Genomic DNA, 16,682 nt, shown 5'->3' on the forward strand with positions numbered 1-16,682 from the left:
AAACAAAAAGGAATCCTACTCAATGGGAGAAGACATCTGTCAATGACATATCTGATAAGGGGTTAATATCCAAAATTTATAAAAAACTCAACTCCAAAAAAACCAAATAACCCAATTTAAAAAATGGGCAGAGGACATGAAAAGACATTTTTCTAAAGAGGACATACAGATGGCAAATAGACATGAAAAAATGCTCAACCTCACTAATCATTAGAGAAATGCAAATAAAAACCACAATGAGATACCACCTCACTCCATTTAAAATGGCTATCATCAATAAATCAACAAACAAGTGCTGGCGAGGATGTGGAGAAAAGGGAACCCTTGTGCACTGTTGGTGGGATTGCAGATTGATGCAGCCACTTTGGAAATCAGTATGGAGGTATCTCAAACAACTGAAAATGGAAACTACCTTATGACCCAGCAATTCCACTCCTAGGTATCTATCCAGAGAAATCCAAAACTCTAATTTGAAAAAATTTATGCACCTCTATGTTTATTGCAGCACTATACACAATACATGGAAACAACCGAAATGCCCATTGGTAGACGACTGGATTAAGAAACTATAGTACGTTTATACAATGGAGTATTACTTGGTCATAAGGAAGAATGGAATCTTACCATTTGCAACTATAAGGATGGACCTAGAGAACATTATCTAAGTGAAATAAGTCAGACAGAGAAAGACAAATACCATATGATCTCACTTATATGTGGAATCTAAAGAAAAGAATAAACGAACGAACAAATGAGAAACAGTCTCAGAGATATAGAGGAAAAACTGAGGATTGCTAGATGGGAGGGGTGGTGGGGATGAGGGAGAGGTGAGGGGATTAGAAAGCACAATTGGTAACCACAAGATTGCCACAGGGATATGAAAGTCAGTTTGGGGAATATCGTCAATAATGTTGTAAAGATTTTATAGGGTATCTGATGGACACTTGTCTTATTAGGGAGACCACTTCATGGATGGTGTAGATGCCTGATCACTGAACTGTACACCTGAAGCTGAATAATAATGAATGTCAACTATAATTTTATATATATATATATGTGTGTGTATATACAGACACACACACACATACAATCACAAGTGGAGTACAGCATTAGGAATAGAGACAGTGGAAATGTAACGGCTGTTTGCGATGTCAGAGGGGTAGTAGGTTGGGGGAGGGGGGGTGTTATCATTTTATAAGGAGTATAAATGACAAATGTCTAACTATTACATTGTTTTGTACACCTGAAACTAATAAAAAAAACATTAAAAGAGCATATTATGAACAACAATATCCCAATAAATTTGACGATGTATATGAAGTGGAGTAATTCCTTAAAAAACACAACTTATACTGAAATAAGAAGAAATAGAAAATCTAAATATATGTTAAATTTAACTAAAATATCTGTGCAGTAGACAGAATAATGGCCTCCCACAGGTGCCGAAGTCCTAATCCCTGGAACCTGTGAATAAAGTTACTTTATATAGCAAAAGGCCCTTTGCAGATGTGATTAAATTAAGGACCTTGATATAAAGAGATTATTTTGGATTATCCAGGTAGGCCCATTCTAATCACCATGGGTCTTTAAAAGCAGAGAACCTTTCCCACTTGTAGTCAGGGAAAGATGTGACTAAAAAAAGAACAATCCGAAAGATGCAATATTGCTGGCTTTGAAGATGGAAGAAAAGGGTCATGAGTCAAGTGAGTCACCTTAGGAAGCTGGAAAAGCAAAGAAAAGGATTCTCCCTTAGAGCCACGAAAAAGAAGTGCAGCCCTGCCATACCACTGAGAACCATATTTGATGTCTATCCTTCAGAACTGTAAGATAATAAACTGACATTGTTTTAAGCCACTAAATTTGTTGTAATTTGTCACAGCAGCCATAGAAAGCTAATATAATTTATTAAAGAACTTGAATACCTAATTAGAAAATAATTTCACATTAAAAAAACTCCAATCCCAGATTTGCTTCACCAATGTCACACAAACTCTTCCAGAAAATAGAGAAGAAGAAATACTTCCCAACATATTTGATGAGGTCAGAAAACCTTGATACCAAAATCTGACAAGAACATTACAAGAACAGAATATTACAGACCAGTTTCTATCATGAATATAGATACAGAAATCTTAATACATTGTAAGCAAACCAAATCCAGTAAACACATAAAAGGATAGTACATCAAAACCAATATAACTTTATTTCAGGAATGTAAACTTAGTTTAACATTAAAAAAAATGAGTCCATATAATTTACCACTTTATTTAATTTACCAGATTAAGAAAAAACATAATCGTCTCAATAGATGAAAATAACGCATTTGATAATAATATTCAATACAAGTTTATGATTAAAAAAACTTAAGGAACTAGAAATTAAAGAGAACTTCCTTAATATCATAAATATTTCCTATAGAGAATATATAGCAAACATGATATTTAATGGGAAAATGTTGAAAGCATTTCCATTAAGATCAAAAAAGAAACAGATTCTCACTGTGTCCACTTCTATTTATCATTGTATTTGAGATGCTAACAGTACAAAGAAAAAAAAAAGAATTTGAAAGGAAAAAATTTTCAAACATGGTGATATATGAGAAAAATGAACAAACAAAAACTACAAATAAACTATTAGAATTAAAAGTAAATTTAGCAATGTCACTGTATACAAAGTCAGTATAGAAAAATCAATGTATTTTTATTTACCATAAAAAACAATTTAACATGAAATTTTGTTTAACAACAAAAAGAAAACAGTACCATTTACTTGGCATCATAAAACCTAAATACCTAGGAATAAATCTAAAGAAATATGTGCAAAACCTGTACATTGAAAAATTTAAAGCAGTATTGGGAGAAATTAAAAACAATCTAAATAAATACATAATTTATGTTCATGGGTCAAAAGACTCAATATTGTAAAGATGTCACTTCTCTTTAAATTGATTTATAGATTCAGTGCAATCTTAATTAAAATCCCAGCAGGCATTTTTGTGAAATCTGACAAGCTGATTCTAAAATTTATGTGTAACTGAAAAGGGCCAAGAATAACCAAGATGCTCATGAAGAAGAACAAAGCAAAAACACACATTCTATTAGATATCAAGAGTTCTTATAAGCTACAGTAATTGAGACAGTAGGATGTGAATAAAATAATAGAAAAATAAACCAATAAAACAGAATAGAGTCCATAAACAGACCCATACATACACAAATACTTGGTTTATATCAAATGTGATATTGCAGGTGAAATGATCTCTTTTTAACAAATTGTACTGGGTCATTTGTATATCTATATGAAAAAAATGAAATTTCACCCCTACTTAAAGTTAAATACAAAAATGAAATTCCAGGAGAATTCTAGATCTAAATTTGAAAGATTAAAAACTAAGAATTCTAGAAGCTAACAAAGAAAAATATCTTAATGACCATGGATACACAAAGGAACAGGAATCATAAAGCACCTGGGATAAAGAAAAAAATGATAAATGTATTATATGAAAGTTAAGAATTTTTATTCATCAAATGACATAATTAAGAGAATGAAAAGGCAAGCCAATATCTTCTCCAATGAAAAGAAGATAGATATTTGCAATGCATGTAACAACAAAGGTCTCATATCCAGAATATGTAAAGAACCTCCACAGGTCAATAAGAAAAAGACAGACAACTTCATAGAAAAATAAGCAACAGACTTGAACAGACACTTAACAAAAGAGGATATCCAAAAGCTAAATACATGTATGAAAAAGCTATATACATGTATGAAAAATTTCCCACTTTAAAAGTCACTAATAAAATGCAAATGAAAATCACAAATTAAAGTTAAATACACACCCACCAGAATGGGTAAAATTAAATAGATTGACAATACTAAGTGTTGCCAAGAATATGGTGCAACACTGCTGGAGAGGGGAGGTGTAAATTCAGTGTACAAACAACTGAAAAATGTCATTATTAATTAAAACTGCAGATTCACAAAACTTTTGAGCCAGCGAGTCCATTCCTAGGTATATATACCCAAGAGAAGTGAGTACATATGTGAAGCAGAAGACATGTATGCAAATGTTTATAGTAGCATTATTCAAAATAATAAAAAATTGGAAACAAGTTAGCTGTCGATCAAGAGCCGAATGAGAAGTGGTGGCATATTCATTCAGTGGGAACACTACAGCAATGAAATATAAACTGTTACTACACACAATATGGATAAATCTTACAAGTATAATGTTGAGCAGACACAATGATACATTTTATGCTTCCATTTACATGAAGTTCAAAATCACATCAAGAAATGGTTTTAGAAGTCAAGAAAGCAGTTACCTTTGAAGAGAAGGAGGAAGTGTGACTTGTCAGGGCATCAGAGTATATGGGACACTGGTAGACTTATTGCTCTGGGTGATGATTAAGTGAAATGTATTCAGTTTGTGAAAATTCTTTGAGTTTATACTTAATGACTCGTGCACTTGTCTGTATATGTTCTACTTGAACAAACAATTTTATTAAAGAAAAAATAGGAAAATAATTAATGACAAATTTTGGAAATAAAAGTTATAAGAAGGTTAAAAATGATATAACATACAGGGAGGAATTATGTCTCACTAAACTACCCTAATATCAAACTTTGCTTATGAAACTTTTGTCTCCCCTACAGAGCTGCTCCAGAACGTAAACTTCAACTTGATTGTCTGCTCCTGCCTTCTCTTAACTGCTGTCAGATTATACAGTCCTGGGGCGGTGAAATGCTGGCACCTGGGTACAGCGGCACCTGTGACCAGTAACACTATGGCTTGTGTGGAATGAAGAGCGAATGGTGGCAAAAGCAGTCAGGGCTGCTGCTTGGGAAGTACCTGAGGCCCCACGTTTGCAGAGGCACCAACTTATGGAGTCCTGGGACATAATAACGGTAAGTAATGGGGAATAACTGAGAAGCCACATGGCATGTTCTATTATTATTATTATCATTACATGGCCAGTTCTTAACTATTCATTCCATCAGCCCCATCAACTGGCAGCCTCTGGAGACAGCAGGGTTTTACTACTTCCTGTCTGTATGACCTTAATGGGAGTCACTTGACCCATCTGAGATTTCTTCTTCTCTAGATAAAGGTGCAATATGCTCTTCTCCATGTGGAGGTGAGTGCTAAATAAAATAATTTTTCCTGAACAGGTCTGATAGACTCCTATTTGAGGGCCTTGGCAGCTGCTGTTCTGGAACCGTCTTCTTTCAGATGGTTCCCTCCCCCATCTCCTTTGGGTTCTTACACAACCATCACTTTCTCAATGAAGCTTCCAGAACAAACTCCCCAACTCTCTTTAATTAAAAAGTCTAACAATGTCCCCTCCCTTCCTCAGCTGTCCTTGTCGTCCTTATCCTTCTCTCTTCATTTTTTTTCCATAGCACTTACCATTTAACATGCTCCCTGGATTTTATTTTTTTATCATCTGTCCCTTCCTTTAGAACGTAGGTTCCACAAGGGCAGGAATTTTTATCTTCATTGTTCACAGCTGTGTCCCCAGCACTTAGAATACGTGTTTCCCTGAAAATAAGACCTAACTGGGAAAATAAGGCCTAGCATGAGTTTTCAGGATGATATCTACTGAATATAAGCCCTAGTGTGTCTTTTGGAGCAAACCTTAATATAAGACCTGGTCTTACTTTCTGGGAAACACGGTAGTACGCAGCACCCAACAAATATTTATTGAGTGAAATAACACATGTAAAAACACATAGCACAGTGTCATAGCGGGCATTCAATAAAGCTGCTTTCCTTGCTTCCCTTTTGTTAAATTGTAAAATCCAGGATGCTTCAAGGTTCCAAATAACCCTAGGTAACTCCTTGAAGTTGGACTATAACAAGGACTCACAGATCAGCCAGAATACTTGGATTCTGTATTAGTTTGCTAGGGCTGCCATCACAAAATACCACCAACTGGGTGGCTTAAACAACAGAACTTTATTTTCTCACACTCTGGAGGCTAGAACTTTATTTTCTCACACATCAAGGAGTCAGCAGGTTTGGTTTTTCTGAAGCCTCTCTTCTTGGCTTGTAGATGGCTGCCTTCTTGCTGTGTTTTCACATGGTCTTCCCTCTGTCTGTGCACTAATCTCTTCTTATAAGGACACCAAGTCGTTCAATTAGGGCCCATCCCTAATGGCCCCACTTTAATTACCTCTTTGCAGCCACATTCTGAGGTACTGGAGGTTACTGCTTTGATATATACTTGGGGACGTGGGGGAGGAGGGCACAGTTCAGTTCATAACAGATTCTGTCCCTTGCTGAGTTCTGTGATTGGGTCAAATCTCCTCACTTCTTTCATTCCAAGTTTCCTCCCAGCTTGAAAATGAAGTTTGTGGCTCTTGTTCCTAATACTAATGATAAATATCTTGCTTGCTGGCTTTTCTGTGAAAATCTCCTTGACTTCTAGCACAATCAGAAATAAAGGAATAAATAATGGAAGAAACTGAAGGTAGGTTGTCATCAAATTCACTGTCTTCCATCCCTGCATGCATATAGTGGGGTGGGGCGAAAGGAAAGTGATACTCTAATGTTCAAAGGAGAAAAGTCAGTTGTAGAACTTACAGTGGGAGAGAAGCAGGGTTGGGAGGAGAAAGAAAATTAACATACTGTATTAACATTTGGGAATTATACCAGAAACTGTAATCTCACTGAATCCTCACAACTCCATGGGATGAGTATTATTATTATTGCTTGCATTTTATAGGTGAGGATTTGGAGGCTCGGAATGCAGAGTTGGGTTTTGTTATTTCAGTTTATCTAAAACTCAGAGAACCCACACAAGTCCCTCTGCCTCTAGCAATGAACATATTCATTAGCAGGGCGCCTGGCCCTAAGAAGGTGCCGATACTTCTAAGCATTATTTTGTTGGCCCCTCATGTTTGGCTTTAGGCAGCAGAGGCTGGAGAGGAACAACTTCCCACCCTTACATTCTGTCCCAGAATCTACACTGGTGTCTTTACAAAAGGCCAGCCACCACGATCATTTTAGATCTGCCTAATGCCATGGATAAACTAGGGAAAGTGAAACCCCTTTCTTAGGAGAGGCCTGCCCACCTCTCATGCCTCCAGGACCCAGCCAGACAAATATAGCAGAAATTACAGTCATTTGATTTAAGACTACATGTGTACACTTCGCCTGAGCCAAGCCCCAAACCCTAGTTCTGCTACTGCTTCAAAGGACCATCTCTCTTCCAGGCTCCAGGCCCAGAGTAAGCAGCAATTTGGGAGACAGCCCCCTCTTATTTTTAGCCTTAAAAACCTAAAACCAACATACCAGTGCTCACCCAAGCGTCTCTCACAAGCTGTTGTTTGATTTGGGTTGAGAAAATGACAGAGTTCTGCACCAACAACAGAAGAAAAAAAGAGGGGGAAAAAGGGAGTTTTATTTTCCCTCCACTGCCAACCTCCTTCCCCCTCAACCCCTCCCCTAGGCCTGGGTGGACCCTGCCTGGGTAATCGTCCCCTGCTATATTTAAAACCCACAGATGTGTTTGGTGGAGACTCAGTTTCGGAATTGCAGGCGGCGTCTCCTGAGGACAAGGGGTGCCGGTGCCGCGCGCCCTCCTGCCCGCCCTCCCCGCCTGCTGCCCGGGAGCTCCGGACTCGGCGGAATCCAGGTCAGGACGTGCCGCGGTCTTGGAATTGCCGCTGGCCGGCCGGCGCCCGGCGCCAGGCTCCAACGATTGGGTGGGTGGCCGCCGGCTAGGGGTTTGGTCTGCATTCGGTACTCGGGTCTCTCTGGACTCCAGGAGGTGCCGGCTCGACTTCCCCGCTGCTGATCTGAAAACTCCCCCCATCTACGGGCGAAGATAAATACGCGCGGCTTGTCATTCCGTGCACCTCGCTCTCTCCCAGCTGATAGGGTGACGTTCGGTTTGGAGGCTTGGAGATTGGCTTTTTGATTTGGCTTCTTGCTGCAGCTTAGTGGGCAAAGCTCTCGGCTCGCCCAGAAACCAGCCCCTCCGCGCGCGGCGAGGCCGAGACATCGCCCGCGGTGACGGCGTGCGAGGCGGAGAGCCGGCGCTCTCCCAGCCCCGGGAAAGCCCCCGCGAAGCGACTGCAAGCCGGGGTCCCTCGGAGCCGCCAGGGCGCGCCGGGCTGCTCGCCTTTCTGCCCCTCCCGGCAGGGATCCCCCCGCTCCCGGCGGCCGGGACTCCGGGTCTCTCCCGGGCTTAGTCCCGAGTCCGTTCCCCCGGTCAGGGATTTCCGGGGGTCTTCGGACAGGTTTTCTCTGCTCCTAAAACCGGCGCCGAGGGACCCCTTCCTAGGCCCCACCCCCCGCCCTGGCCCCAGCCCTCGCGCTCCAGATGCGCTTCCCCGCAGCTCCCTGATAGCTGCGAGCCCACAACCGGCGGGCAGCGACGGACTGACATGCCCCCGACGCGGCTGCGGCCGGCGGGCAGCCCGCGGGGGCGATGAGCCGCGGCGGCCGGTGAGAAGCCAGGTGGCGGGGGCTTCGCGCACCTACCTCACCACCTCACTTGCCCACTCCGCTCGGGAGACCGAGAGGAAACGGTGAGTAATGAGGTGAGCCTCCTGCCCTTCCCCCTCAGCGGGCGGCCGAGACGAGGGAGGCTGAGGTTGGGGGCTTGGGGGTGTTCCCCAAGAGGGTTCCTAGTTGTGAATAATGGTGTCTATTAAGTTAGTTCTCAAGATCATTAATATAAACTGCCTTCCTGAGGGCTTAGTGTCTGAAGAGGTGGGGGGAGGGTGCCCCGGAAAGTCTACGTGGTGTATGCGGTTCTGGAGGGGAGGGTGTTGCGTTCTGGCAGAGTGAGTGTCTCGCAGGGGGTTGGTGAGGCGGGCGCAGAAAGAGATGCCTGGGCATGTGTGTGTGCAGTCGGGTCGCGGATTTGCTAGGTTAGCGGCGGGTGCGCATCGGGGAGGCTGACTGCTGTGTTGCGTGCTGGATGCATGTGTCCGCTGGCTGTGCCAGGGCGTGTTGTGCTCCTGGGCTGTGAGTGCCCACCGGGTGTGGGGACTAGGAGGGCAGCGGGTTTTCACGAGGCGCGCGCCCGCGTGCGCACAGGCACGCGCGCACCCCAACGTCCGGACGCCACCGCCGCGGGTCAGGAACTGCAGCCCCAGCGCATCAGCCCGCGGCGGCCAAGGGGCGGGGAGGAGGGTTTCTCCTGTTCTGTGCTCCCCAGACCGCGTTGCTCTGGGCGATCTGGGGCCAGGTGGCAAGAAGCGAGGGATGTAACTACCCCCCCTTCCGCGCGCCGACAACCCCCCTCACCAACCACACACACACACACACACACACACACACACACACACTCACACACCCTCATTCAGAGGTTGGAGCTGCTCCAGCAGACTCTGCCTGCCCTGCCCTGAGGACCCGAACCACTGGGGGAGATAAAGCTATTTGCTCCGGGAGGGAAAAAGCAGCTTTTGGTCTTTATTCACTTTTATTTTTAACCGTGTCGGGAGGGGGGCTGGTTAAATAGGCAAGCCCCTTTAATGCAGTGCCTTCAATTTACTCATTTGCTGCCCGCCTTTACCCCCATATTTCCTCTCTCTTCTGACGATTAGAAAACCCAGAACGTTTGGTTGTTTGGTCTCTCGGGCAGATGGATTGAAACTGGGGACAGGTTTTCAAAAACGCAGGCCGCAGCTGGGAGCAAGGCGTGGAGCTCCTGGATGGTCAAAAAACACCCCAAGCGGAGGGAGTTGTGAGTGAGTTACGGGAGCACATCCGGCCTACTGGTGAGGCACCAAAAGGGAAGGAAGCCTCGGGCCTCTGGTAACCTGGTGACTTGCAGCCGTGTGTTATTAATCTTCCACAGCTGTTGTGCCCCGTCCACTTGAGCTAGCTCTTGTTTACCTCGATTTTCAAATATAGCTGCTGGGCCGTGCTCTTCCTGAAATAGGGGGATCACTTCACTCGGTGGTATGGCCCTTGGCCTCTCGCTGGCCCTTCCTTCTGCCAGCCGCACTGGATCCAAGTTTGAGAGGAACTTGCCCCTACAGGCTTTGCAGTTCTTCAAATGAGGATGGTTGATGATCAGAGAGCTTGGGGTGACTGGGTGGGGGCTGATTACCCCAGCCCCTCACTGCAATCTACATTTCTTTTTCCTATTGGCAGTCCTCACACAAAAGTCCACTCAATAACCTCATTTTTCTTGAAATAAAATTATAGTTATTGGGTTGAGAAGAAGCAGATGGCGCCTACAGAACTGAATTTGGTTGAAGTGGTTCTTGAACTTAAGGAGGATAGGAAAGCTGTTCATGCAGTTTCCTCTACCTGGAACTCTTTATTGTTCTTCCAACACTCCCGAAGTCCAGCCCTGTCTGTGTCTATTGTCCTCCTATTCGCCCTTCAGTTCTTTCTTCATCAGTTACTCCCTCAAGGAAGTGTTCCATACCTTCCCTGCCGAGGCCAGATCCCCCTATGTTACATACCCATAATCTGAAACGGTTATTTTGAAGTAATTTAAAGATGCACATTTAAGTTTATTTAAGTGATTGAATAATGGCAGTCACACATGTAGATAGTAAGCTGCGTGAAGGCAGGACAGATAGATGGTAAGTTTGTTCACATTGTATCCCCAGGGCCTAGCACTGTGCCTGGCATAGAATAGGCACACAGTAAATGTTGGTTAAATGAATGGGCTTAGAAGGACGAGGTACCTCTCCTCTCTGCTCCTGCTCCTCTGATCTCCACTTCAGCATCTCTTGTACTGCCCTCCACAGCCTCCTGGGCAGAGAAGGGGGAAGAGGTTTATCAGATTGACCCTGTACAAACATTCCCTTCCCTTGGGCTCCTCCCTAGGCTGGGACCCTAAAGCTAAGGCAGTGTCTTGTTGCCCTAACCCTGCCCTGTCCCTGTGTAAGGCAGTCCCTGGTACAATATCTGGGCATAGTTTCTGGTATTGTCCACGAGTAGTCGTTGTGGGCATTTTTCCCCTGTCTGAATTGCCCACAATCTGGATTTGGGGGAATGTGTCACACATCTTGGCTTCTTTTCAAGCTACCAAGGTCAGATCAGAAGAGAAGAGAACTCCCTTTTCACTCAAGCCTGGTGGCTTTGCCGAGAGTTTCAAATATTGGGTTCAGAAATACGTTGGACTGCAGAAGAAAAAACATTCGTTATTTATTCAGCCAGTTATTTATTCAATAAACGTTTAGCAACAACCTACTGTGTCTGGAATTTGCTAGGTACAGAGACAAATAATAATGACAGTGATAATAATAATAATAGTAGAATGGTCCCTTTCCTCCTAAACATACATTCATTCCACCAGGGATAAACAACTAGTGAACAGACAATTACCATCCACATAAGGTGATTCCTTTCAGTGGAGAGTAGATCCCAGGTGCAATGGCGGCATATAGGAAGGTCACTTCTCTAGAGGAGGACTCCTAGGGACAGCTCATCCCAGAAAGAAAGGATGGGTAGGAGTTGGCTTTGGTGAAAGCAGGGAGAGGAGCCGTGGGGAGAAAGTGTTATGAGTGAAGGCATCAGTATATAAATGCTTAAAGTGGATGAGAGCTCTTTAAATGACTGAAGACAGAGGCTAAAATTCGGGGAGATGAGTTTGGAGAAGCTCTGGGGGCCAAACCTTGCAGGGCATGTACTCCACACTAAAGATTTCCGTTGAGTTTCCAGTGGGGCTTAGGAAGGTTTGTAGTACTGAAGTGTATGGTCAGATTTGCATTTTAGATAGTATGTGGAGACTGAACTGTAGGAAGAGAGAGTCAGGGAGTTAGGAGGCTATATTAGAAACTGGGGTGTATCACTGCCCTGGTCGCTGGTGAGGGAGGGGTCAGGGGTTTCCTCTTTCTGTTTTAGCATACAAACCAGAGCTGCCCTTCTAGGAAGAAGTTCCACTATTTTCTTTAATGAGATTGGTTTATGTTTGGTTGTCTATTTAGTTTTTGAATGGGTACTCTAAACCCAACACTGGGCAGGGCACCTCAGGGGAAAGGAAAAGCGGCTCCAGCAGGTGTAAAACACACTTCCTGACCTACTGAGCTGCAAAGCAAGGAGAACCCCAGAACATGGGGAAGGTCTGAAGAAGAAGCCTGGAGGGGTAAGGATTTAGATCTATATTTAGATCCATAGAGACCACTGAGCAAGACATCTAGATAGAAAGAATCGCATGTGTATGTATATGGGTATTTTTTTGATAATGTGCAGAGTGAATAAAGGCTAATTCCAGAATCAATGGTATTTGGATATGGTATACAGAATCATGTTTACTAAGGAAACAGCTCTATTTCATCCTGGATATAATTTGGAATGGCCCAAGTAGCACTGACTGAGTTGATATTTGGAATGACAAATAGTGCTTTCCTGGTTGTATGCAAGAACGCTGGGTCATGTGGGGACTGGACCCAGAAGTGAGAATGGAAACAATAATCCTGCCCTGGCGCCCATGTGGTAATTTCCAAATGACTTGAGAGGAGAAGACCTCGTAGTCCCGCACTGCTGTGTTCGCCCTAGGGAATGAAGCCAGAGAGTGTGAGCTTGGTTGATGTTCTTCCTTTGCACCCTGACCTCCCCACTTTGTTCTTCATCTTTCCCTGTCACTAGTCTCAGAGTGAAAAAGATCTCCCTTTTCCTCCTGTATGGTGCCCAGGAGTCACCCGTGCCCTGCCGTCATCAACTTGCCCCGGGCTCTTTCTCCTTCAACATTGAATCCCTCCCTCCAGTTGTAAGCACGCTCAACAAACCCCATCCTAAAAAGTGCATCACTTGTCCAGTTCCTCCCACTCCCATCATTCTCTCTTCCCATCTTGCTTTCAATAAACTCTTGCAGTTTTAGAGTAATCATCTGTCTCTATTTCCTCATCACTCATTCATTCATTTAGCCCCTTGCTTTCCCATTGTTCCCCACCTTCTGCCCAAGTCTCATCCATCAAGGACTTCTCATTCCCCCAAATATAACTTATTCCTGATGTCTATCTATAGCTCCCCCCTCTGCTTACCCCCATCAGATAAGATTGACCATTAGCTCTTAAAACTTTCTGCTCTTTGTTTCTGTCACACTGAACCCTCCAGGTCCCACTAATCCTCTAGGTGGTCCCTCTTCCACTTCCTCTCCAATATTTTCTCCTTTCTCCCATCTTCTCCTTGTCCGTTAGCGCTCAGCAGTCTCTGCAGTGGTTTGTGCTGTTACTCCAGGGCGGATAGTTCAAGTCGATGACTCTAGCTCTCCAAGCCCAGTGTCTTGTTTCCAGCCACTTTCACAGTGTCTCCAATAGGATGTGCCACCAGCAACTCAAGTGGAAGTTTCACTAAACTGACCTCATCTTTGTCCTAAGGAGTTGTTCCTCCTGACTTCCTACTTTTCTATTGATGACACCAGCCAACTTCCGGTCACTCTGGCTCCCAAATCCCCAAGTTAATCTTGGACTCCTCTCCCTTGTCCTTCAAGTATCGTGAATGTTGGTTAAGTCCACCCCCCTCTTCTCTATCTGTACTTCTACAACCTAAGTACAGAGCTGATAACCTCTTACAGAATAGCAAAGATAATAATATTTACTACTATTAAAGCAGCCAACATGTGTGTGTTTACCACCTGTCAGCTACTCTGTTGCAAAGTGCTTTTCATTGATTTTCCCACTGAATCCTTACCTACCTGTGTAAAGTAGTTACTACGATACTGTGACAAATCGCTTTCTAACATCTTCCCAACTTCAACCTCCTCCTCCTTCAATTCATTTTAATGCCTGTGACAAGATTCCTCTCCTAAAACGCCCTTATGGGCTGGTCATTTTCCTACACCAAAAACCTTTGAAGGGCCTCCCATTACTTGTGCCAGTCCAGCTCCACCGGGGCCTGATCTACCACTCATGTCTAGTCTCACGTTTTACACCTTCCGTGTGGGCACCCAGGTAAACTTGTCCTTTCCTCTTCTGCGCTTTTGTTCGTGGTTTACCTGTCTCTAAGAATCCTACCTGTTCTTTAACGTCCAATTCAAATGCCTCTTCCTGATGGGAAGGCTTCCTTCCTCTGAATTTTGATAACACAGCATCTGTTTTTCATGAGGCCCTTATACTTATTAAAGTGTGTGTATGTGTGTGTGTGTGTGTGTGTGTGATTATTTTGTTTTTTCCATGTGATTTACCTCCCCTCCTGGACCAAGTGCTTTTTCTCCCTCTACTCTCTGTCGCATGATACCTGAAACACAGTGGGTGTTCAATGAAAAATGAATGAATTAGTAAATGAGTAACCTGCCTCACTTTTGAGGCAGGTGAAACAAGGTCAAGAAAAGGGGGTCTAACCCATTCATCATAAAAGAAGCTGTGGTGGAGTCAAAAATCAAACCAGGAGCAGGCAACATTATGGAACAGAAGCAGCATTGAACTGGTGGTGAGAAAGGTATATTTTGGTTCTTGTCACTTATGACAACCACAGGCATGACCCACTTCTGTGCCCCGGGCCTCACATTCCTTATCCATCAAAGAAGGTTATGTTGCATATGTTGACTTTTAAGCTACCTCCCTGGCCTGACAATTCTGTATTATGAGTCTTGTTCCACACCCTGTGGATTGCCTCCTGCTAAGAATATTTTTAGTACTGACAGTATCTTTCATTTCAGAATCTTCTAGCTGCAGTTTGAAGCCCCCAGTGTATCTGTTGTCACATTGGCTCTCTAGTGGTCAACATGACCAGCCAACTCTACTCTCTGGATGTCTGGCCTGCGAGAGGCACCCTGAGCTGGTTGAGTGCCCTGATGGCCCTAGGTTGGCACTTCTGTGTGGAGTCACGTCCCACTGTAACACTCCAGGGCATTCATAGAATGACAGGCAATGCCCTTGGCCCTCAAATGCTCCAGCCATTCCTGTCTCAACTCCTGCACTTCTACCATTGCTTTTCCATCCAGGAAGGATGTATTTGAGCTGTGCACGCTCTATTGAGAGTCTCTGTGGAATCACTCTGCTCAGTGGCTTTCCAGAGGCTCTGCCCACCCCCTACCAGACCACTGTACTCCTCCCCTCACCCCCACTATGAGACCAGAAGAATCATCCTGAGCCTGTGCCTTCCAGCCCCTCAGAAGGAATTAATGGGGGAGTCACATTTGAGGGAACTTATTAGAGAAGTGGGGAGAGAAAACACAGCTGCAAAAACAGTGGCTAGATCTGCTGGAAGTCCTAGGCATCTGCTCCTAGCACCCTCTTGTGGAAGGGGGACCCAGAGCACCCCCAGAGCTGATATTACAAGAGAATTCCGTAGCACACTTCAGAGAGATGACTTTCACAGCTTGCCAGAGCCTGTTTTTCCTTCAGTCAGGCAACAATATGAGTTAATTCCATATTTCAACATTTAAAAGTTAAGAGAAATTAAATGGCATTAAAATAAATCAGGCTCCTGGAGAATGAGCTGAGGGAAAGGGCCGTAAAGGCAGCTAATCACCAGCTTCCCCTTGATGGGTGGGTCACAGGGCAGGAGGATGTCAGCCCTCTCTTCATGGGGAACCCCAAAAGATAGGGCCCCGATGCTTCTCTCTGGGGAACAGGCAGGGGCAGAAACAGTGCCCCCTCAGCTGCCCTGGGCTTCTCACTCCCCTGACCCAGCCCTGATTTCCTTTCAGTGGCAGGGAATGTTTTCTCTTGGTCCTTGCTGACATGACACTCCTTCCAGCCTGGTAGAAGGACACCTCTGGCAACCATAGGACCAATGTTTGGTTCTGGCTCCATTACTTATTGGCATGGAAACTCTTGGCAGTTCTCCAAGCCACAGTCTTCTTCATCTGTATGAATATCCTCACAAGCAGGATTAAATGAGATCATATGAGCGAGAAGGCCTTTGTAAGCTGCTGGCACGTAGTGTTGCTTAATACTTGTTGAATGGTGCACTATAAATGTTGGTCATTATGTCACACACTGGAGAAAAAGTCAGGTGCCAATGAGAGGGCTACGGTAGAAAGAAGGAATTTTGTTTAGAAACAGCCTCACAGGGGTCGTTCAAACACTATGTGGTCCTGTTGGTTCTTGAATGAACAAATCTGCCTGTTCTCTGAGACCATTGGCTTTAACCATTTACCTCTCTACCCAGGAAGTTTGAAGTCTCTCCTCACAGGTGCATCTTTCCACACTGAATCTTGCAGATTTATCATTGATCCACTCAACAAATACTGACACTCACTTAGTCAGCACCTTGAGAATACTGTGGTGAACAACAAGAACAGGTTTCCTGCTATCCTGCGGTTCATATTTTATGATAAACCAATGATCAAACAAACAAAAACAATGATGATGTCAGCAAATGCTATGTGCTAGAAAGAAAATGAAAAATGATGTGACAGATTGTGCTGGAGGACAGGGACAAGACCACTGTTAGTAAGATGAGCGGGGAAAGCACCTGAGAAAGGGGCATTTGAGACCTGAATGAAATAAAAAAGTGATCTTTTGAGATCTTTAGGGGGAGGGTGTTCCAAGCAGAGGGAACAGTAAATGCCAAGATCCTAGGGCCAGGTCCATGCTTGGCGTGTTCTAGAAGCTTAGAGAGCTCCGCCTTAGTTGGAGTGAAGCGTGGAAGCAGCAAAACAAAGTGTTGGGAGTTAAAGGCAGTGAGTTAGAAGTCAGTAAGGAAGCAGGAGTTTCTGTAGGAAGAGAAGATTGCAAAGAATTGGATGATCTGATTCACATTTTAAAAAGACTTTTTTGGCTGTGGAAACTAGACTGTAAGAGATGGGGCAAGATTG

The 16,682-nt window shown here is 44.0% G+C and overlaps 1 protein-coding gene across 15 annotated transcripts in view; it reads left to right on the plus strand.

Moving 5' to 3' along the window:
- Window positions 1-16,682, plus strand: part of SLC8A3 (solute carrier family 8 member A3) — a 167,072-nt gene that overhangs the window by 36,370 nt on the left and 114,020 nt on the right. For 11 of the 15 annotated variants that reach the window (XM_074327287.1, XM_074327277.1, XM_074327281.1 and 8 more), the window contains 3 exons: window positions 4,657-4,908; window positions 7,509-7,640; window positions 7,773-8,538. The gene's annotated coding sequence lies outside the window, so the exon portion shown is untranslated. Of the gene's footprint in view, window positions 1-4,656; window positions 4,909-7,508; window positions 7,641-7,772; window positions 8,551-16,682 lie in introns of all 15 variants that reach the window. The other 4 variants (XM_074327278.1, XM_074327284.1, XM_074327280.1 and 1 more) reach the window with 3 other exon arrangements.

The sequence above is a fragment of the Rhinolophus sinicus genome, linkage group LG03 (assembly GCF_036562045.2).
Source record: "Rhinolophus sinicus isolate RSC01 linkage group LG03, ASM3656204v1, whole genome shotgun sequence".
Classification (NCBI taxonomy): domain Eukaryota; kingdom Metazoa; phylum Chordata; class Mammalia; order Chiroptera; family Rhinolophidae; genus Rhinolophus; species Rhinolophus sinicus.